The sequence below is a fragment of the Tursiops truncatus genome, chromosome 3, assembly GCF_011762595.2.
Source record: "Tursiops truncatus isolate mTurTru1 chromosome 3, mTurTru1.mat.Y, whole genome shotgun sequence".
Classification (NCBI taxonomy): domain Eukaryota; kingdom Metazoa; phylum Chordata; class Mammalia; order Artiodactyla; family Delphinidae; genus Tursiops; species Tursiops truncatus.
Genome location: NC_047036.1, coordinates 17502471 through 17525557, shown reverse-complemented (window position 1 = coordinate 17525557; position 23087 = coordinate 17502471).

Genomic DNA, 23087 nt, shown 5'->3' with positions numbered 1-23087 from the left:
CATTGATGATAAAACAATTCATTTTATCTTCAGAATGGTACTTTGAGATAGGTACAAAAGTTATCTCCATTTACTATATGGGAGAAATAAATTTTGAAAGTTAATGTAATTTACTAAGTATTACACAGCTAATTAATGGTGGAGTTGCCTTAAGAATCTAGAAAATTACTGACCGTTGTGTGTGACTTTTGTAACTTGTAAAGACACAATAGACAGTTTTAATGGACCCATAAAACATTTAAAATGATTACATTGAAACACAATACTTATAAAATTCTATCCAACCAATGCAGAGGTTTTTTCATGCTGTATTTTCTGGCCAATATTTAATTAAATTCAAGTTCATTATACTTATATTTCTATCACAGGACTGTAAGTTCCCAGAGCCAATCTGTCTGTCATAAGCTTTTGGTCATTCCAATATTAGTCTGAATTTATGATTCTAGTAATGATCATTTAATAGTAGGGACAAACAACTATAGGTAATTGTAGTGACACAAAGGAATAGATGTGTTTTAACACAGCTGCATAAATTACAAACTATAGAAAATTCATAATTTTAAAAAGTTTCAACTCAGAGTCATTTTAAAAAATGTTAAACATCTAATCTAGAAAATAATCGGGGAATAATGTTAATGATTGAAATGTTGTGACTTCTATATCATATCCCTGAAATATTTTTAACCATGATTTTCTTCTGTAGATGGATGCACAAACTCTGTCATTGAAAATATTGAATGACACTGACAAGTATACAGGAGGGAACATATTATAAAAATACAACAAAACTACTTTCCCGAGTAATACTGAGTTGAAAAATTGAAACGATTATTGTCTCTGAGAGCTAAAATCCAGATGATTTGCAGTATCCTATAAATGTATGATGTTGTTGGTTCTATTTATATAAAGTACCATTTGACTTACTCTCTTTATGATATTTATGTCTCCTTATGGCCAGACTTTTATAAAGCAATTTTATGAAAGCTGTGAAGAGGTCTTTAACTTTTTCTTTTCAATCATAAACTTTTAAAAGGTGGCAGCACATACAGCGTTGAGTTTTATAAAAGAATCCACATTGGGCTTCCCTGGTGGCGCAGTGGTTGAGAGTCCGCCTGCCGATGCAGGGAACGCGGGTTCGTGCCCCAGTCCGGGAGGATCCCACGTGCCACGGAGCGGCTAGGCCCGTGAGCCATGGCCGCTGAGCCTGCGCATCCGGAGCCTGTGCTCCGCAACGGGAGAGGTCACAGCAGTGAGAGGCCCGCGTACGGCAAAAAAAAAAAAAAAAAAAAAAAAAAAAAAAAAAAACTAACTGAAAAGGACTTTAACAACAAAATCAAACAAAACTAAAACAATCTGGGAAAACATGTGCTGAAGGCTTTCTTCTAATCCATTCTTAGTCAAGAGCATACATCACACTTCTTAGAGAAAAAGGAGGATCCAAGTTTTACTATTACAGTTTTTCTGACTATTCTCACCCTAAAAGGAAAGACAATGGTCATTTCATCCTACAAACAAATTAGGGTTATATAAAGAAATTCAAAATACCAAAAATCTATGTTTGAATATCATCGTTTAAGAGAAGATATTCTGTTGGTTTCAAAATGACAGCTTCATTTTCTTTCACTCAAATAAATGTGAGTCCATGTATAGCTCTGTCTTTAGGCATCTTGAAGCTAAACATTTACGCAAAGTTTTTCTTAAGTTATGAAGAAAGACAATTAAAATCTTTGGAGAATTTAATAAAATATTTTGGAAGGATGCAGCTACCAAGATGTTTTTCTAAGCTATAATTTCTGATGCAGCAGTTATGAAGGTCTCTTTTTACAAATCTGAGAGGGTGTTTGTTTTCTTGCTTTTATTTTTTTAAATAATAAGTGATTAATTATTTAAAGTCATTTGGTATTTAAGAAAAATGCTACCCTGTAGGCAAAAATAACAACAGGACTTATATCTAAACGACCAAGAAAACATAGCCAAATTCTTCCTTCCCAAACAATAACAACAGTAAAATCCCAAGGTTCACCCTAATGGTCCAGCTTTACAATAACTATTTGTGATGCATTTCCTCTATTGAAATGAATATTTCCGTCTATTTATTACAGATACTAAATGTTTTAGAATCTGGGATCTTTATTCTAGGATTAAGCTATATGATCATAATTTTCAAAAATATATATTTAAAAAGAAATTGACATGCAGTTATTTAAAATTTAAAAACAATAAAACTACAGTATCAGATAGAACATAGTGCCACATCCCCCAAAATATTTTAAATATTCTCATTTTAACATAAGTTCAGTTTATATTATTTTATATAATGATTTTAAAATATTTTTAGTACTAGCAAAATTCACTAGAGAAATCAGGTAATGCAACATAATCATCTCAGTGGAAAGTGTAATTATTTGTATATAAGTTTCCAAATATTTCTTTCCTGGTTGCACTGTGTTCCAGTTTTAGTCACAGTTCATTGAAACTTTAGCGAATGATGCATTTGTTACAAACGAAACAAACCCAACAAATTTTGGATAATTAAAAATAGTGTCAAAGTTTTATTACAAACATGTTGCTGAAAAGATAACTCTAGAAGCCAGTTACAAGATTCTTTTTTCATAAGGATGTTTACAAAAGAGAAACTTTAGATAATTACTGTTAGATTTAAAACAAGGGGAAAATATGTTTGAATAAAATAATAATATATATGGTTGACAGTTACTTGGGTTTGTTGGGCACTAGATTCCCAGAAGTCTTCATACCATTAAATTTATCATAAAATTGCTTAGACCTTTTATCAGGAATGCAAAATTCTCCCCAAAAGGATGTTATGAATACTATGAAACATACTATTTCTCAGATCTGATTTGGAAAAATTTTTGTTTATTTGTTTCTAACCTGTAAAGAGAGATTTATAAAATGGCAGGAATCATTAAAGAAACATAGACATCTAAAAGATACATGCAACCCTATGTTCATAGCAGCCCTATTCACAATAGCCAAGACATGGAAACAATCTAAATGTCCATAGGCAGATGAATGGATAAAGAAGATGTGGTACATATATACAATGGAATACTACTCAGCCATAAAAAAGAATGAAATAATGCCATTTGCAGCAACATAGATGCAACTGGAGATTATCATACTAAGTGAAGTAAGTCAGAAAGAGGAAAACAAATACCAAACAATTTCACTTATATGTGGAATCTAAAATATGACACAAATGAACCTATCTATGAAACAGAAACAGAATCACAGACATAGAGAACAGACTGTTGGTTGCCAAGGGAGAGGAGAGTGGGGGAGGAATAGAGTGGGAGGTTGGGGTTAGCAGATGTAAGCTTTTATATACAGAATGCATAAACAACAAGGTGCTACTGTATAGCAGAGAACAATATTCAATATCTTATGATAAACCATAATGGAAAAGAACATTAAAAAAAAGAATGTGTGTGTATATATATATATATATATATATATATATGTATATGTATAACTGAAGCACTTAGCAGTACAGCAGCAATTAACACAACATTGTAAATCAACTATCCTTCAGAAAAAAATTTTAAAAAGAATTATAGACATCGAAACTCAGATTAAAATTCCTTCTATGCAAACACAGCCCTACACCTGCATGAGGGACCCTGGAATAGAATGAATTCTGGTACTTACTCCAGTTGCTGCAAATACAAAATCTTCTACAGTAGGAAAAGCGTACTCGTTTTACAACTCTGTTCAAATGTCTCTGATAAACCATGGATAAGAAATTTTCTTTGCATTTTTAATAAAGAATTATACCTCTAGGTATATTGTAATCAAATTGTACAAGCAGCTTTTGATTATTTGGGAATATGATATATACGCCCATCTTTAAAAATTTCAAGTTTAAAAGAATAAGTCTCACACTTGAAAGGGCTACAATAAATGTTTCTATTTATGTATTTTTTGTGTGCCAAAATATTAATATTTTGATTTAGATATACTTTTTTGGCCTTCCAATCCAGAGTTATAGTATCCCACTTGTTACATTTTGAGGTCAGTTTCCTTTTCTAACATGGCACAAGAAAATTGGAAAAGGGGAACAATATTTTCCATTCCATTATGATGATTACTGAGATTTCATCATTGACATGTGAGTGATATGTTGAAAGACAAGTGGGTTCAACCTCGTCAATGCTGGATTTTTTTCCTTGGCCATGACAGATAGTTCAGCCTATCAAGACATTCAAACTCTCAAACTGGTTGCAAACTTCTACTGTTGATTTTCCATCAAACCCTCCCTTATCTTCAACTAACTTCAATATTTCTCTCTTGAATTATTCCAGCTCTATCTCCTTCAAACCCTTGAACCTCTTTCCCTTGATTAGCCTAAACACGCATGGTTCTTCTCAGGATATCACTGAAACACAAACAACTCATATTCCCCATTCCAACTCTGCCCTGGGTGATGGTCCATATCTCACAACTCAGAGGCTCCACTAGAATTTTGAGATGGGAAATGAATAATGCATCTCTCACTCTTTAAAATTTACCAGAGCAAGAACAAAACAGATTAATATTTTAAAGATTCACCTCAACAAAAATTTTGTTTAGCACATATATGCTTTCACTCTATTTTTGAAACACTGGTGACAATCCTAGTTTCTAGTAAATCACAGATTAGAATATGGATTTCTGTACATATGCAAATAGCAGCTTGTCATACTAACATAAAAGAGTGATCACATTCCTTTGAAATTTCTCTATCTATATACATTGTACACATATACATATACTTGTAAGTTGGGCACAAAAAGAATAGGAGTAGCTGCAATCATATATTTGTTTTATTATTTTCACCCTCAACATAGACCTAATGTATTTTTAATTTTTTTCCTTATATACACAGAATTCTAATCTGAAGATGATCTTTTGAATGGTAGAATTTTGATTATGGTATAAAATAATAGTGTTATTAAAGATGACAGTGTTGGGCTTCCCTGGTGGCGCAGTGGTTAAGAATCTGCCTGCTAATGCAGGGGACACGGGTTTGAGCCTTGGTCTGGGAGGATCCCACATGCCGCAGAGCAACTAGGCCTGTGAGTCACAACTACTGAGCCTGCGCGTCTGGAGCCTGTGCTCCGCAACAAGAGAGGCCGCCATAGTGAGAGGCCCGCGCACCACGATGAAGAGTGGCCCCCGCTTGCCACAACTAGAGAAAGCCCTTGCACAGAAACGAAGACCCAACACAGCAAAAATAAAATAAATTAATAAACTCCTACCCCCAACATCTTCTTTAAAAAAAAAAAAGTTGACAGTGTTTTATGACTTCCCTTAACTCATCATTTTCTGAGCATCCTTAATAAAACAAAAACTGGTATATTTATGCCACTGAATTACATAATGCAGGTCATTTCTAATGTTATTTAATAGTGACATTTCTAAAACAAAACAAAGCAAAACCACTTAATTTTATTTTCCAATTTGTACCATTTGAAGTTCTATTTTAAGCTATTAGAATAAATCATAGCTAGAATACACACAACTCTATTTTTATTAGTTCAACCATCTTTCTAACAATCTTTACAACATTGTAGACTCCACACCTGTATTTCCATGGTGATCCTGGAAAATATAGATTTCCCACAGACCTCAAAATCTTAATGTTTTTCCCTCCCAAACCTTTTCGTCTTCCACTGTTTCCTTTTTTTTTTTTTTTTTTTTTTTGCGGTACGCGGGCCTCTCACTGTTGCGGCCTCTCCCATTGCGGAGCACAAGCTCCGGATGCGCAGGCTCAGCGGCCATGGCTCACGGGCCCAGCCGCTCCGCGGCATGTGGGATGTTCCCAGACCGGGGCACAAACCCGTGTCCCCTGCATCGGCAAGCGGACTCTTAACCACTGCGCCACCAGGGAAGCCTTTCACTGTTTCTTTTCTACGTAAATCATATCTACCCTACTCAGTAGAGTTACAAACCTACCTTGCCTGTATTAGTAAACCAATTTCCTTTGTAAACCATTCAATTTAATTGGATCCCCACCCTGTAGCCAGAGAGATCTTTCTAAAATAAAAACCTGATATTATTAATTCTCTGGTTATCTCTTTATACTTTGCAAAGTCTAGCCCAAGGCTTGTAAGAATTACTTGTAATAATTATGGTAGAGTCTATGATACTGCATTAAATAGACCCCCGAAACAAAAAAAAAAAAACAGTAGTTGAAAAGATAGAAGTATATATCACTTGGTTCTGGTCTAATCCTTTTTAAGGGAACTTGGTCCCTTTCATTATTCTGTCCAAATATTTCTCAAAGTTTTCCCTTAGCTGTATGATTCAAGCAAGTTTCAGAGAGAGATTCCTATTCCAGACTGTGAAAAGTGAAGAAAAAGAATTCTAGGGCCAACAAGTTTGGGTTTAAGGAAATCATCTGAAATTGTCCATCTCTCCTTTCACATTCCATTGACCCAAACTTAGTCTGCAACTGATAGTAAATGAAATGAAAACAATGAAATAGAGTGTATAAATGGAAAGTCTAGCTAACAGTTGGGAAATTCTCTATAAGGAAGAAGCAGAAAATGGATATTCGAGGATTGTTAACAGTCTTTACCACACTATCAAATTCAGCTCATCCCTGTTTCTCTCATATTCTGTGTTTCAGCCACTGTGATTCATATTAATTTGCCCTAATTATCTTCACCTTTTTGATACCTCATGTTGGTCCTCAGAACAATCCTGTTTCCAACTATCAGTTTCTGTTACTTGTAACCAGGGAACACTTTCTAAACCATAGTGTTTCAGAAGGAAAAGCTATGGTCTTTTTTGATTTATGATTTGCTTATATTTGTTTATTTCTTTATTCAAAAGCCTTTTAAATATTTTCCCTTTCAATAATTGAAGTATTTTTAGTTACTGATAATTTTACAAATTATTATCAGAATGAATACATGTGAATGACTTTTATTTTTTCTCAAAGCTAATGAGAATTTTGGTCTATGTTATTCAGTCTCCTATAAGGGCTGGGACATTTTATTTATATCCCTAGAAACCTCTGTTCCAGTTATTCTAGTATTGTTTTCTGGAATGAGCAATTCTAAGATTGGATCTCCATTTTCTGTCTTTCATAAGTATGTCAGCACTTATCCTATTATCTCTATCCTTTCCATTTGATATTGTCAGAATTTTCCTTTCAATTTTATCTTTCATTATCCAGTTTATGAAGTTTGTAGTAAGATTTAAATAATTTTTCTCAAAAATATGCCTTCTTATTTCTCTAATAAAATATTTCCAAAGTTCTGCTCCTATTTTGATAATTCAAAGTCACATTCTTTTCTTTTGTTCAGCAGGATTTTGTTCTATAGGCCCCGAATCACAATTTCCCCCTCTTTACTTGTATTCAATTGAGGCTTTTTTCTGTGCCATCCCAGGCTTTGCCAATAGATAGCAATCTCTTTCTATTAAACTGCTGCTCAAATTACCTTCTTAAATATACAGGGGATTAGCAGAATGAAGTCCATAAATTGTAGCTCAATACTCAGTGTCCAGCAAACATGGACAATTATAGCTTTCCTTTGCATCTGTCTCATCCCTTACAATCCAGTTGCTGGCAACGAAAAGTGGATTATCTAAAACATTAAAATCCTTAATCTTTACTTCTACACAATTCCTTTTTGTTCTCTAGACTTTAACACAATCATTTTTGAGAGGAATATTCTTTCCTGTGTTCAGCATGCCAAGGCTGGTATCTGCTCTCCACTATCTTCCAAGCTACTCCTCCAGACACAGGTATGCACATACATTCATACACATACACACACACGAGTACACACACACCCTCTCTCTCATACACAAACACATGCACTTACACATGAACTTTACCTGAGTGTCACAATTTCTCCTAGGACATTTGAGAAAACATTCACAAATGACAACAAGTATTATTGAATGCAAAACATGTGCTAGGTACCATTCAAGGTGATTTGAGTACAGCAAAGAAGATAATAGTCAAAGATCTTTTATCTAATGAATCTCACATTCTAGAGGTCAGATAGAAACAATAAACAAAGCAAAGTATAAAGTATGTGAGAAGATAATACACTTTACAGAAACTATAGACTAAGGCATAAGAATTCTGAAGGCTTGTAAATTTGAAGAGGCTCATCTGTATATCTTGAGAAAGATGGAGCACAAACTGGAAGGATTAGAGAGGTATACATGCAGATATGGGGTAGGGAACTCTCCAGATGGAGGAGAAGACCAGTGCAAAGATGCTCTGTACATGAAAAATAGCAAGTAGGTCAGTAAGGCTGAAGTGAACAGAGGCAGAGAATAGAAGAGAATAGAAGAGATGATGTCAGAAAGAGAATGGGAGGTTATATTTACTAGAACCTTCTAGGTACCATAAAGACTTTGACTTGATTTTGGGTTCAGCTCTTTGTGCACTGGAGAGACATGATCTGACTTATGAATTGGAGTTAACAGTTAGGTGCCCTCAAAATGAAGAGAAGTATTTACTTGACTTTTTTTTTTTTTTTTTTTTTTCGGTTCGCGGGCCTCTCACCGTTGTGGCCTCTCCCGTTGCGGAGCACAGGCTCCGGACGCGCAGGCTCAGCGGCCATGGTTCACAGGCCTAGCCGCTCCGAGGCATGTGGGATCTTCCCGGACCGGGGCACGAACCCGCGTCCCCTGCATCGGCAGGCGGACTCTCAACCACTGCGCCACCAGAGAAGCCCTTACTTGACTTTTTTAAAGAAAAAGGAAATTTGATATACGTTTAAGGAATTTAAAGGAAATAGTAAAGATGAGACGAATAAGACCAAACTATTTCTTGCACCATATATTTTGTAGCTTATTTCAAATTCTGAATTGAGTGCACTTTTTCATAGTTCACATAAGCCAAAAAGTTTTTTAAAAATTAGGCTTGTTTTAAAATGACTACTATTATAGGAAATTTTTCTTAGATTTATGAATTCTAAAATACAAAATATGAGTATATAGCTTCCTTACTTTCAGGCTTGTACTAGTGTAGTATTTAAATATATTGCAACTAAAAATATCTCGATTTCTCTTGTCTCAAAATAATATTTTTATTCATAAACAGCATGTTATATTAAAAAAAAAAAGCAAGCAGCTTTTTAAAATAAAATCCCTGTAAAGGTGATGGAGACATTGAAATTATAATTTTTCGGAAAAGGAAAATACTAGGAAATCAAGAAACATTATTATGTCAAATAGAATGAGAAAGCTCAAGTTCACGCCCATGGATTTTAGTGCACCTATAATGACATGACAATCAATTAAGAGAGTTAAAAAAATATTTTAGTCAAATTTGAATGTTATTTACAGAGGTATATTGTTTAGTTATATATTTTTAGGTAAAATATATATTCTATCCCTGAACTAGAGTTGGCAATACTTGAAAAATAGAGAAGAGAGAAAAAAATTGTAAAGCATATAAAAATATTACAGGTAATCATTGCTTTCAAAGAAGGAATGTTTTGTTAATATCAGACATCATTCTTTTTCCTTTTTCTAAAACTAGTATTTCAAGACTGTCAGTAATCTTTCAAAAGACACTTAACAATCTGTCAAATAACAATGCTAGTATCATTTTATTTGACAGACCAAAATTTATTGGTAGGTTTTTTAAAATCCCAACTATTTACCTTTATATTCCACACACAAGTGTATTTGGATAAATATGATCTAGAAATACATTTATTCAAAAAGTTTAAATAATTATACTGTTTATGTGTCTAGAGTTTTGGCATAAACTATGATTCAAAATATGTAAATATTTCAACAATGAAAATTTCATATGGGATCTACCTCACTTATACATTTTTCCTTACTACATTCTTTGAGGAAGTATCAGCTCTCTTTTTTATATTTCATCTACTTTGATTCTCTACACATTGTAGTTCTTTAACATAAATGCATACATTACAGTTGGTAAACTTTAAATTATTGCTTTCCCTATCATAAGGTTAACTGGTTTTTTGCAAAAACTTGATTTAATTGTCTAATCAATGACATATTATTTTAAGTGTTCTCAGTGATATTAGTTGATGGTTTTAAAATTTCCAGTTTCCTCATTTACTTAATAATTTTCTGAACATAAATACTTATACAATAATTCTTAGTTACAAATATAATTAGAAAAAGATTATTTCAAAGTACATGAGCCAAAAGCATATAGTCATCATCTGAATCATTAATCTGTTGAAAGTGGGCTGGGGTAGGAAATAGGTGAGGGAGATTGAGGTACAAACTTTCAGTTACCCATAGTTATGAAATGTACAGTGTGGGAAATATAGTCAAGAATAATGTAATATCTTTGTATGGTGACAGATGACAACTAGACATCATGGGAATCAGAGTTGAATCAAGGTAATTCCTTCCCCCCTCAGCGTGTGTGCCTGGGAGCTTCATTAAAGGCTCTTCCCAGCTTACATTGTTGTTTTCCAGTTGATATTGTATGCCTCCCATTCTTTGCCTTTCCAAATGGGAGCCATAATTGTGTGTACCCAGTGCCTGCTCCATCACTACATTCTAGGTGTTTGTCCTGAAAAGGGAAGATAATTTGCGGTTTAAACTGGTAGTTCTGCAGACTAAAGGAAGTCACATCTGGATATGATGGCACCTAGAGACAAGGACTCTGAGCAATAATCACTGACCAGATGGGACTTTATGTTGTCTTTCTCAGGAAGGAGTGAGAGTGTTCCATGTGTGAAAGTAGAATAAAATAATCTGGTAACTAAAATGCTCTGTCAAAGATAATAAGATGTATTCAAATTACTATCTTCTTGGACACACAACAATCTGACCTTCCAAATCTTTCTTGCAGTTAGGTCAGAGACCATATGATTAAATTCTGACTAGTGGAATATAGGCATATGTAATGTAAAACGCTTCTAGATTTGGCCCATTGTACAACATTACCCTTCCTTTTTGCCCTTAAGCAGGGACTTTGGATTCTGTGTGTTCCAGATCTACATCTGCATGATGGAATGGCCTGATTCCCAAGTCACCAATGAGGAAGGGCCAGCCTGCACCAGACTGTAATATGAGTAGGAAATAAAACTTTACTGGGCTAATCCACTGCTACTTTGAAGCTTATTTGTTATAATAACATAGCCTACTCTATCCTCTCTAATAAAATTATATAAAATATTGATAAAAATACTAAACAAGCAAAAGGACAGCAAATCCTAATGAGAAGACGGTAATAAAAGAAAAATGCTCAAAAAGCTCCATGTAATTGTCTTCTGCTGTCATTAGAACCAAAACCAGTTTTTTTTTTTTTTTCTATCTGTGTTTGTTTTGATGAGTGAGAAGATAAGAGCAGTTTCTGGTTACATGTTATCAATGGGAGGATATAAATATCAAATAGCCTCTAGCCTTGGCAGAGGCTCAGGAGTGCATCCTGAATTGAAGGATTATTCAGTGCCCTTTTATACAAAAGAATAAATCCTTGCAAAGTACTTTCAATTCAATAACTGAAAAAATGCAGAGAGCAAATCCAACAATTGATATTACCAACAGCCCAGCTGAGCCCTACTTTCTAATGTCACCAGAAAACAGAAAAAGAGATACCAGTAATTCTCCTGCAGAATGAAGGATGAATGGGAAGAGACACAGTGGACCATCATGAGTGGGATGTGAGATGAGAAAGACACGAAGGAAATGCAGAACACATGGCCAAAGATGATACAATAGGAAGGAAATATCAAAGTAGCAATCCAAGATTTAAAAAAAAAGAAAAAAAAAAGAAAAACAGAGTAAAATAAGAAAATAGCAATAATACTGAATATACATCTTAAAGAAATAATTTTAATGAGATACACTCATTTAGATAGAAAAATTCTTATATTTAGATATCCCATATGTACATGCAGAAGAAAGTAAATGAATGAAAAAAAAGGCCAGAAAAATGTGTGTATAAGAAAGGAGAGATTATTAATTTTATATCAAATTAATTTAAGGAGGAAACATTTGCCCATAAAAACTTAAACTTTCAAATGTTATATAATAGAGTCTATAATGCAGATATAACTGACAAGAACGGTTACATACTAAATAACTTTAATAACAGCAAAATACATAAAGCAAATTAAAATGTGTAAGTAAAAGGCAAAAGACACACAAAAAAAGACAAGACTCAATAAATTATCTGTATCTATATCAGAACACTAAAATAAAATAATAGGAGAAAAAAATGAACTAGATAATATATGTAATGTCTCTAAGCAAATATAAACATTTTAAATTGTGCCATAATTGATATATTTTTTTTCTACTGGTATATAGAATTTTAAATATTGTGGAATGAAGCTAAAAGAGTAATTAAAAAAAAAGACTTATAGCCCTAAAAGCATATATAAAAATATACAATAATATAGGTATATAATGTTACATATTCACATATATAATATATATTACACACACACACATATACAGTCATGTGTGTGTGTATACTCCATAAGACATGATTAGTGGAAATTTTACCAATATTCTGCTGTCATGTCACATATATTTCATGCATCTGATGGAGTCACATGACACTCTAACAATAATTTTTAGCATTTTATTTGTTCACACATAATTTTGCCTCTGAAATTCTTTCAGTGACTAATTTCCTCATGAAATACATCCTTTATACTTTCCTTTAATGAACTACGGTTACTACTAAATTCTCTGCTTTATTTTACTTGGAAATATTTTATAATATTTTATGATATTAAATCATAAGTTTTTTTCCTAGGTATGCAGGAAAGATTTTTTAAACGATTTTCCCAAGGCATTAGGAAATATCATACATGATATCCTGTAAAATGGAGCTTTTAATACATTTGATTCAAATATTAAGTTCACTCTATCTCTCCTCTTCTGCAGGCTAAATTTACTTTTTCCTTCAATTAGTTTTAATGAGACATGAATTTCAGGCTCCTTCTTCAGAACAGGTAACAGATGTTTCATGAATTTGCTCTAGGTATTATTGTTACAATTGGGTGAACAAAACAGAACATAAATATTTCAGGGGTAGTTTTATAAGGCTACAGAATAGATAGGTTTATCATCTCTTTAACTCTTAATATTATACAACTATCAATGTCATATCTCATACCTAAGTCATGGAAAATTTAAATCTTCCACCTCTTTTGATAACTGTGGCTGCTAAGATATGTCTTATGAATCCTAAGCTTTTGAATTTTTTTAAAAATTAAGCAGAAAACCCTGTTTGTACTTGTTTGATTTGTCCCCCCAAAATAACTACAAACTATTTTTGAGGTTTTGCTATTTTAAAGTCTCCATTTATACTGTGCTTTAACATGCTTTATCATTTTTGGTTTAGTGACTCTTCAATATTCATTTGGTTATTTGGTTAATGAGGGAATGAATGAAAAATTTTAGACTGAGTGTTCTTTACAACTCATTAGAATTAATATTCCAAATAAAAACAAAATATAAAAGTAACATTTATAAAATTATCTTATTTTTTCATATTATGAGTCATATGCTGTTTTAAAGTTGCCTTATTTAAAGATAACTTTGTTCTCCCTCATTGTATTCTAGATCATTTCCAGAATATGTTTTAATCTAAATTTATCATTAAACTTTAAAAAGAAAACAATTATAAAATTATTTATCCCAACTCTGTTCCTTCTGCTCTCATGGCCAGTGTCAAGGTAATAAAAACACCATTCATAGTCATTGTATTTACTGATACTCTGGCTCCATTTTTATCTCATTCCTATAAATTCACAGCTCTCTTCTTCTTTCTCTTCCTTACCTACATATATTCTGAATATATATTCTGCATAAATATATATATATATATTTTTGTCAAGTACTAGTATATAAATATAAAATTAAAACAGTTTTATTATACTAATTTATTTTTATTTATTGAGCTATGGCTAGGTGCTAGAAGAGGGACATATTGATAAATAGGACATAATTTCTGTTACATGATCTCACAATATAGTGGGAAAGAGAAAGTAATAATAAACTTGCACTATAAACTATGTTATTATTATAATGTCCACTGTGCCCTATAATAGCCTAGAGACTAAAAAATCAGTGAAGAATTTTCAGACGTGGCATTCTTTGTCCTGCTAGTGAAGATGAATAAGTCTTTTTCAAATAGGTAATAAAAAAAATAAGTGAAGTATCATATACAAAGTCATAGCAAAATAAATAAGATTAAGGTAGAAAGAAATAGTTAAAATTTCAGTATAGCTGGAGGTTAGAGTGTTTGTTGGCAATTTGTGTGATGCTTCCAATGTCATATATAATGGATGGTAAAATCATCTATAGGATAAAGTTTGTTTCTTTATTCCAACATACATTTTTAGAATCATGATTTATGGTGAACTAGAATAACACCTTTTCAGAAAGAAGCTGTTTAGAAGGAGCATTACAGAAAAGAGTTCTGTTCTTTGATGACTTGATTTATGTATACGTTGTGAAATAACAACCAAAACCAAGGTAATTAATATATCCATCACTTCACACAGGTACCTTTTCCTTTTTTGGTTTCTTTTTCCTTTTTGGTGGTAAGAACACTTAAAATCTACCCTCATGGCAGATTTCAAGTATACAATACAGCATTGTCAATCATTATATTGTTGTACATTAGATCTCTGGAATTCATTCATCTTACATAGGTGAAATTTTCTACTCCTTTTCTTGATCAACATTCTATTCCCACCTCCACCCAGCCCCTGGCTACTACAACCCTACTCTTTGTTTCTATGAGTTTGGCTATTCTAGATTTCACGTAAAAGTGAGATGTATCAAAAGTATTTGTCTTCCTGCATCTGGTTTCTTTCATTTAGCATAATATCCTCCTGTTTCATCTACTTTGTCGTAAATGGCAGGAAACAACGTAACTGTCAACTAAAGAATGGATGAAGAAATGCAGTTTATATACACAATAAAATAACATTCTCAGCATTTTGAATCTATACTAGCGGTTGCAAGGTGATTGCAACAGTTCTAAGCAGTATGGGTTCACACAAAAAATATTCAATAGCAGGATAAAGAAATCTTTAACTATTTTGTTAATAAAGAAAATACTGTCTAGAATAATTCAGATAGAATTTTATTTTTGATTATATTATATTTCTAGGTTGGGATCCATAGGAGAAAAAAGAAAAAAAAAAACCAAAAATCAGGAGTCAAGCAAAGGAAGATGAAATTAATTTTAATGTTGATAAAGGTGATAGAGTATGACAATATTGAGCTTCCTATGACCACACCCCAAAATTGAACAAAAATCACTCATTGTTATCACTTACAAACCCCACAGCAGGTTACCCTCCCTGAGGAAGAGACTGTTAATAGCTTTTAAAAGTAGTAGCAGAAAGAACCTCTCTAGCAATCAACCAGGTTTTGCAAAAGAGAGAAGGAGGAATTCCTACATTCTCAGTTTATCCTTACAAACTCATCTGTTAGAGCAGTGATGCCATTCTGGTACAAGGTCCACCTGTATTTATTTAGTGGAGCCCCCTTCACATGAAAATATGAAGCCAAGAGAAAGGAAGATGTCCTACAACAATGTTTAAAGAATGAATTGTATTTATGTGTGTCTTTCAAACATTTAGGTAGTGCTGACAGATTTTTTTTTTCACTAAGATCATCGAGATATATATATATATATATATATATATATATATATATATATACACACACACACACACACACATATATATATCTATATCGAATTCATTGCCCCAAATAAAGCATTATATTATAGATAATACAGAAATTTTTGATGTAAACAAACGCAAGTCACTACTCATATAATTCCATCTTGCTCAAAATATATTCTACTCCATGGGATATATTTATATAACATAAACACTCAATGAGTACATTCTTTGTAATACCTATGTATTGTGTATTTATACACACACATAAAATGAATAGAATTTCTGATAAGTGTGTAAGTTTGACGAGTTTTCAACAGACTGACAACTTCCTTTTTCTTTGTGAAGTAGGATATAAAGTCATCTACTAAAAACAGACAAAAAGAATGGACCAGGGCTTCCCTGGTGGCGCAGTGGTTGAGAGTCCGCCTGCCAATGCAGGCGACACGGGTTCGTGCCTTGGTCCGGGAAGATCCCACATGCCGCGGAGAGGCTAGGCCCGTGAGCCACGGCCGCTGAGCCTGCGCGTCTGGAGCCTGTGCTCCACAACAAGAGAGGCCGCGATAGTGAGAGGCCTGCACACCGCGATGAAGAGTGGCCCCTGCTTGCCACAACTAGAGATAGCCCTCACACAGAAACGAAAACCCAACACAGCAAAAAATAAATAAATTAATTAATAAACTCCTACCCGCAACATCTTCTTAAAAAAACCCAAAATTATATCTATGGATAAAAACAGATTGGTGCCTACTGGAATTTTTTTTTTTTTTTGCGGTACGCGGGCCTCTCACTGTTGTGGCCTCTCCCGTTGCGGAGCACAGGCTCCGGACGCGCAGGCTCAGCGGCCACGGCCCACGGGCCCAGCCGCTCCGCGGCACGTGGGAGCCTCCCGGACCGGGGCACGAACCCGTGTCCCCTGCATCGGCAGGCGGACTCTCAATCACTGCGCCACCAGGGAAGCCCGCCTACTGGATTTTTTAAAGGAAGAATAATCCTGTGAAAAATTTTTAAAATCAAATTTTAACTTGTGGGTCTGTGTTTGTATCTTCTTTTTGATTAAATTTTATATTTTCTCTGCAAAGTACTATATCTTTCACCCTGTATCATCTTTTCTGAAACATGTACATACAATTATATAAATTGAATTATTCCAAAAAATGATTTTAAAGCTTTAGCAACATAATGATTTTATTAAAGATACTTTTCCTTGAGCAGTTTTTGTCTACAGAAGCAGGCACTGGAATATACGGCACTATTACATAGTAAATCCCATAATGAAGATATACAAAGGGCAGTGGAAAAGCAGAATGCAGTGCAGCTATATTTTCCTGGTGGGATAGGGAATTGTATACACAATACTAACTTTTCAACTTGAAGAATGTAAAATTTTATACAAAGATAAGGGTGCAAATTTATTTTAAGAATAGAGAGCAGGACTTCCCTGGTGGCGCAGTGGTTGGGAGTCCGCCTGCTGATGCAGGGGACACGGGTTCGTGCCCCAGTCCGGGAAGATCCCACATGCCGCGGAGCGGCTGGGCGCGTGAGCCATGGCCGCTGAGCCTGCGCGTCTGGAGCCTTGCTCCGCAACGGGAGAGGCCACAGCAGTGAGAGGCCTGCATACCGCAAAAAAAAAAAAAAAAGAATAGAGAGCACACCTTGTAAATCATGGAGCTGTAAAAGCACAATTACTTCAGGTCATGGCACTATATAAAGCTGGAAAGACAATATGGAGCTGGGAGCTTTGAATACCTTGATAAAGAGATTTAAAATGGAAAATCTTGACTTATTTATAACAAGAATGAGTAAGAGTGAAATCATTAGATAAGGACTGGTCCTTAGAGAAATAAGTATGGGGCAATGTAAGCAAAAAAAAAAAATTATATTTGTGTTACACCAGTCTAATGGATAAGTTGAATATATGTAATCTGAGTTAGATATTATCTTAAAAGTAATGTAAGTATGAGATTTCTAAAAGTCTTTGTATCAAATCATCCTATCCCAGGGCTATAAGCTATTCTACATTACCCTATGCACTCTGCATACCACACACACACACACACACACACACACACACACACACATGCACATCACGATCATCACTGCCATCCACAAAAGAATCAACAAATGTAATTATCAGAGATGAAAATATAGATAAATTCTGGAAGTAAGATATCTGATCTACCCCATAAGAAAGAGTATAACTTTCATATTCTAAATATTTACAGTTGTGCTCAATTTGAAAAATAGGTGAAAGTAGGAAATTCTCAGTGAAGTAAGATGACTAGAAAAGTAAGAAAGATATGATAAGAGATGCAGGTGTGCCAGTTACAAACAGTCCACCAGATTCTAATAACAAAACAGTAGAGTCAAAAATCAATAATCGTTGTTCTGTATTTACATGCCACTTTAGAACTGAAGTTATTAATATATATTTGCTAGATCATTTGATCCTCACAACTGTTCTGAGGTAGGGAAAAACAGACTTGAAACTGGAACTCCTATAAATAGGTGCATTATGCACCAAACTATAAAATTACATACATTCATATGCTTTACCTACTCTATTTGTTTTTCTTTTTTTGCTTCTTTAAAATTTGATAATAATGGGCTTTCCTGCTGGTGCAGTGGTTAAGAGTCAGCCTGCCAGTGCAGGGGTCACGGATTCGAGCCCTGGTCTGGGAAGATCCCACATGCTGTGGAGCAACTAAGCCCGTGAGCCACAACTACTGAAGCCCTCGCACCTGGAGCCTGTGCTCCGCAACAAGAGAAGTCACCGCAATGAGAGGCCCGCACACCTCAGAGAGGAGTAGCCCCCCTCGCCGCAACTAGAGAAAGCCTGCACGCAGCAATGAAGACCCAATGCAGCCAAAAATAAATAAATAAAATAAATTTATTTTAAAAAATTTGATAATAAAGCCCATCTTTTTTTTTTTTCTTTTTTTGCGGTACACAGGCCACTCACTGTTGTGGCCTCTACCGTTGCGGAGCACAGGCTCCAGACGTGCAGGCTCAGCAGCCATGGCTCACGGGCCCAGCCGCTCCGCGGCATGTGGGATCTTCCCAGACCGGGGCACGAACCCGTGTCCCCTGCATCGGCAGGCAGACTCTCAACCACTGCGCCACCAGGGAAGCCCTAAAGCCCATCTTTTAATATGAAGCATTTTGTTCAGATAAGCATTTGATTTCATTAATGAAATAGGTACAAGTAATTATAAAATAGATATTCACACCATTAGATTAGATCTGGATAATTTATATAATATCTTAAGTTTATTAATAAGTGTTAATATAATTCAGATAGGAGATAGCATCTCACATATTGTATGAGTTTACTATGACTGCTGTAACAAACTAGTATAAACTTGGTGGCTTAAACAATAAACATTTATTCTTTCAAGTTTAGGAGGCCAAAAGTTTGACATCAGTATCACTGGGCTAAATGTTGGCAGGGCCACGATCCCTCTGAAGACTCATGGTCGAATCTGCCCCTTGCCTTTTCCAGCTGATACTGCCAACATTCCTTGGTCTGTACCAGATCACTCCAATCTTTGCCTCCATAGTCACATTGCCTTCCTTGCCATGTGTCTCATCTCTCTCTGTCTCCTTCTTATGTGGATATGTGTGATTAAATTTAGGGATCACCCATGTAATCTGGATACCTCCTCATCTCAACACGTACATTTTAATGAGGTCTGCAAAAGCTTTTGATTTTTCCAAAATAAAGTAACAAATACCTTGAGTATTTGCTCAACGGATTAGATCTTGATATCTTTGGTGGGCATAATTCAGTCTACTATATTCTTCTCTCTGGCCTCCAGTGATTCATGTCTATAACAGATGTAAAATATATTCACCCATGCCAAGATTCCCAAAATTCTCAACACAATAGAGCATCAACACAAGTCCAAAATGTCGTCTAAATACTAGTTCCAAAATTGCAAATCTCATCATCTAAATCATTTAAGATTGTATGAGACCCTGGGTATGATCCATCCTGAGACAAAATTTTCCTCCATCTCTATACCTGTGAAACTAGAAAGTTATCTGCTGCCAAAATACAACTGTGAAACTAGAAAGTTACCTGCTGCCAAAATACAGCTGTGGGATAGATACAGTATAATATTTATAGACATTCCCATTCCAAAAGGGAGAAAATGGAAGAATGGATTCACAAATTCCAAGCAATTTCATAATCAAGAAGGGCAGATTCTCATTAAGTTTTAAGACCTGGGAACAATTCTCTGTACCTCGACTCCAACATCTGCAACACAGCTCCATCTTCTATTGCTGTGATTTTGGCTTATATCTCTTCTTCTGAGCCTATTGCTATGACCTCTGGGCCCAAGTCTCTGCCTTCAGAATCATCTTTCCTTTTACTTCAGAGGGAACATATGTGTGCTTCTCAGTAGTTTTATCACCCAACTGCCTGCCTGTAGAGTTTTTGTAGTTCAAAGGCCTTTCTTCATTTTATCCTGTGTTATCCATTCCAGTCCAATCTGGTAGTGTTTATGGTGGTACAACATTCTCAAAAACCTTTTCAGGTTGCCAGGTATATCACAGGGATTCACACCCTTAGCCACAGCATCCTCCACAGATCTTTGGTTTGATAATCCCATCTTTTTTTTTTTTTTGCGGTACGCGGGCCTCTCACTGTTGTGGCCTCTCCCGTTGCAGAGCACAGGCTCCGGACACGCAGACTCACGGGCCTAGCCGCTCTGCAGCATGTGGGATCTTCCCAGACCGGGGCACGAACCCGCGTCCCCTGAATCGGCAGGCAGACTCTCAACCACTGAGCCACCAGGGAGGCCCGATAATCCCATCTTTATTCAAGGCTTCTTCTGGTTGAGTGACTTCATGAGCCATTTATGTAATCTCTTCAGCACTAGTAGCAGGTTATCCGGACATACCATTGGCCTTCTCTCCAAAGTATACTTTCCTAACAGTTACTATCCTAATTTTATCATATTTTGCCATCTGATAGGCTGTTTCCCAAATCATCAAGTGATGGTTCCCTTTTGCTTAAGTTTTTTTTTTCTTAATTTATATTTGTCTGCTTGTATTTTGATATCATCAGGTTAACATCTTCAATGCTTTGCTTGGAAATAACCTCAGATAAATATTCAAGTTCCTTGCTTACAAGTTCTGCTTTTTCAAACAGTTGTAGAACACAATTCAGCTTTTTCTGTCACTATATAGCAAGATTTGCCTTTCCCTCGGTTTCCAGTGGTATGTTCCTTATTTCCGAGCCCTTTCCTTTAACCCACATTTCTACCAACAGTCTGTTTATGTGCATCTACATGTTTTCTATAATGTGGCAAAAAATTCTTCCAGCCTCTATACATTATTTGATTCCAAAGCCCCTTCCATATTTTCAGGCATTTATTACACAATATCATCTCTGTACCTATAGTAATTTTCTAAGGGTTGTTAAACAAATCACTACAAACTTGGTGACTTAAAAGAACATACATTTTATTGTCTCATTGTTCTGGAGGCCAGAAGTCCAGAATCGGTGTTACTAAATCAAAATCAAAGTGTTGGCAGGGCTTCACTCCCTCCAAAGCTCTAGGGGAAAATTTGTTGCTTGCTTCCTCCAGCTTCTAGTGTCTGCCAGCATTCCTTGGCTTGTGTTACATTACTCCAGTCTCTGACGTCATCTTCACAATACCTTGTGTATTTCAAGTCTCCTTCTGCCTCCCTCTTGTAAAGATATATGTGATTGCATTTGGGATCCATGACTTAAGATCCTTAACTTAAACACGTGTAAAACAGACCATTTTTTTCCCCTAAATAAATTGACATTTACAGGTTCCAGGCATTAGGACCTGATATCTTTGAAGTTTTTCAGTCTACTATACATACTTTACATAACATTGCTTTTCAAAAAGCAGTTTCATTTTATTTAATTTCATGAAAATTTTGCTATTATTATTCTGCAGATTTCAGAAGTTTTCCCTTCCTAATAAAGCATAATCTTAATTATTGAAATAACTAAAGAAATAATCAAAATTTTCAGAATTTTGATAATCATAATAACTAAAGAAATAATAATCAAAATAACTAAAGAAATAATAAAAAATTTCAGAATTCTGAAAATCATTTAAGGGATGTTAGAGCATATACTACTTTATTGTTTTATTTTCCTATTGATACATAACATATAGGCTTTCTCTAGACAAATGGTGCTTTCTCAGTGGGCTGTTAGTCTTATTTACATTTTATTCTCAGGCATTCAGTAAATGGTTTATTATGTGATTATCATTAAAGACAGATTATTGCATTATAAAATGGAACATTCTATTTATATTTTAAAACACATGAGAGTTCATTACTTTCTGATAAAAGCCACAGTTAGAACATTAATGCATATATTTAATATTCTCTGTTAAGTAGCAGGTTATTTCAAGACAACCTGCTGATTTGAAGTAATGGGGTGATACAAAAATATAGCAATTATAGGTGTACTATGCTGCAGAAATTGCCAGTCCCTGTATTTCAGCTTATTATCTACAAGCTTCTTCAAAGGACCAAATGAGTCTCCATCACTTGCTCCTGGGGAGTGAAGCTGTTGCAATTTGATTTTTGGAATGATATCTCCAGAAGTATAAAATACTTGTAGTTTGAAATGGAGATACTTACTCTCTCACAGATCTGCCCGGTGACACTCTCTGCTTATCCTAAGTGTACATTCAGTATGAATCACTTAGGAAATCTGAACCAGCAGAAAGCAAGATCCTTTCTGCTCACTTGTTAGTTAAATGCAAATACAGAGCATAATTAGGGTCTTGTTTCTGGGATATAAGAGTATGTGTATTTGAATAAAGAAGTATCATAGCACAAAATAGTGTCAGACATAATAAAGTAGACTTTGGAACCACATTGTTTGAGGTGAACTCTACCTATGCCACCAACTAGCTGTGTGACATTGATCAAGTTATTTATCTTCTCTTCAGTAAAATAGGAAAAGTGCCTGTGGTCAATTGTATTATTGTTTCAAATTATTTTCTGCTTTCACAAGAAGCTCATACAACACCTCCTGGTGTCATAGTGCTTTCAGACCCCCTCCACGTGGGAGGAATACACACCACTACACCACTGACATCAGAATTAATCATGTGACTTGCCTTTGGCCAATCAAATGTGAATGGAGTGCAATGCACCACTCCACAGCAGGAACTTTATGAATCATGAAGTTCTGCCTTCACCTACCCAACTCTTGCACAAGGACAGCATGTTTCAGATGGAAGTTGATGATTAAACCTGAATCTTAGAATTAAGAAGTTGTGATAAATAGAGCTGCAGCCAACCCACAGACAGTACATACATGAGCAAAATATCAATCGCTCTTTTGTAAGCTACTAAGATATTGATGGTAATGGAGAATTGCACATAACCTAGCAAATCTGTATAACAGTAGTATCTACTTCATGTTCTTATTTGAGTAAGGCTCAGAGAAAGCAGTTA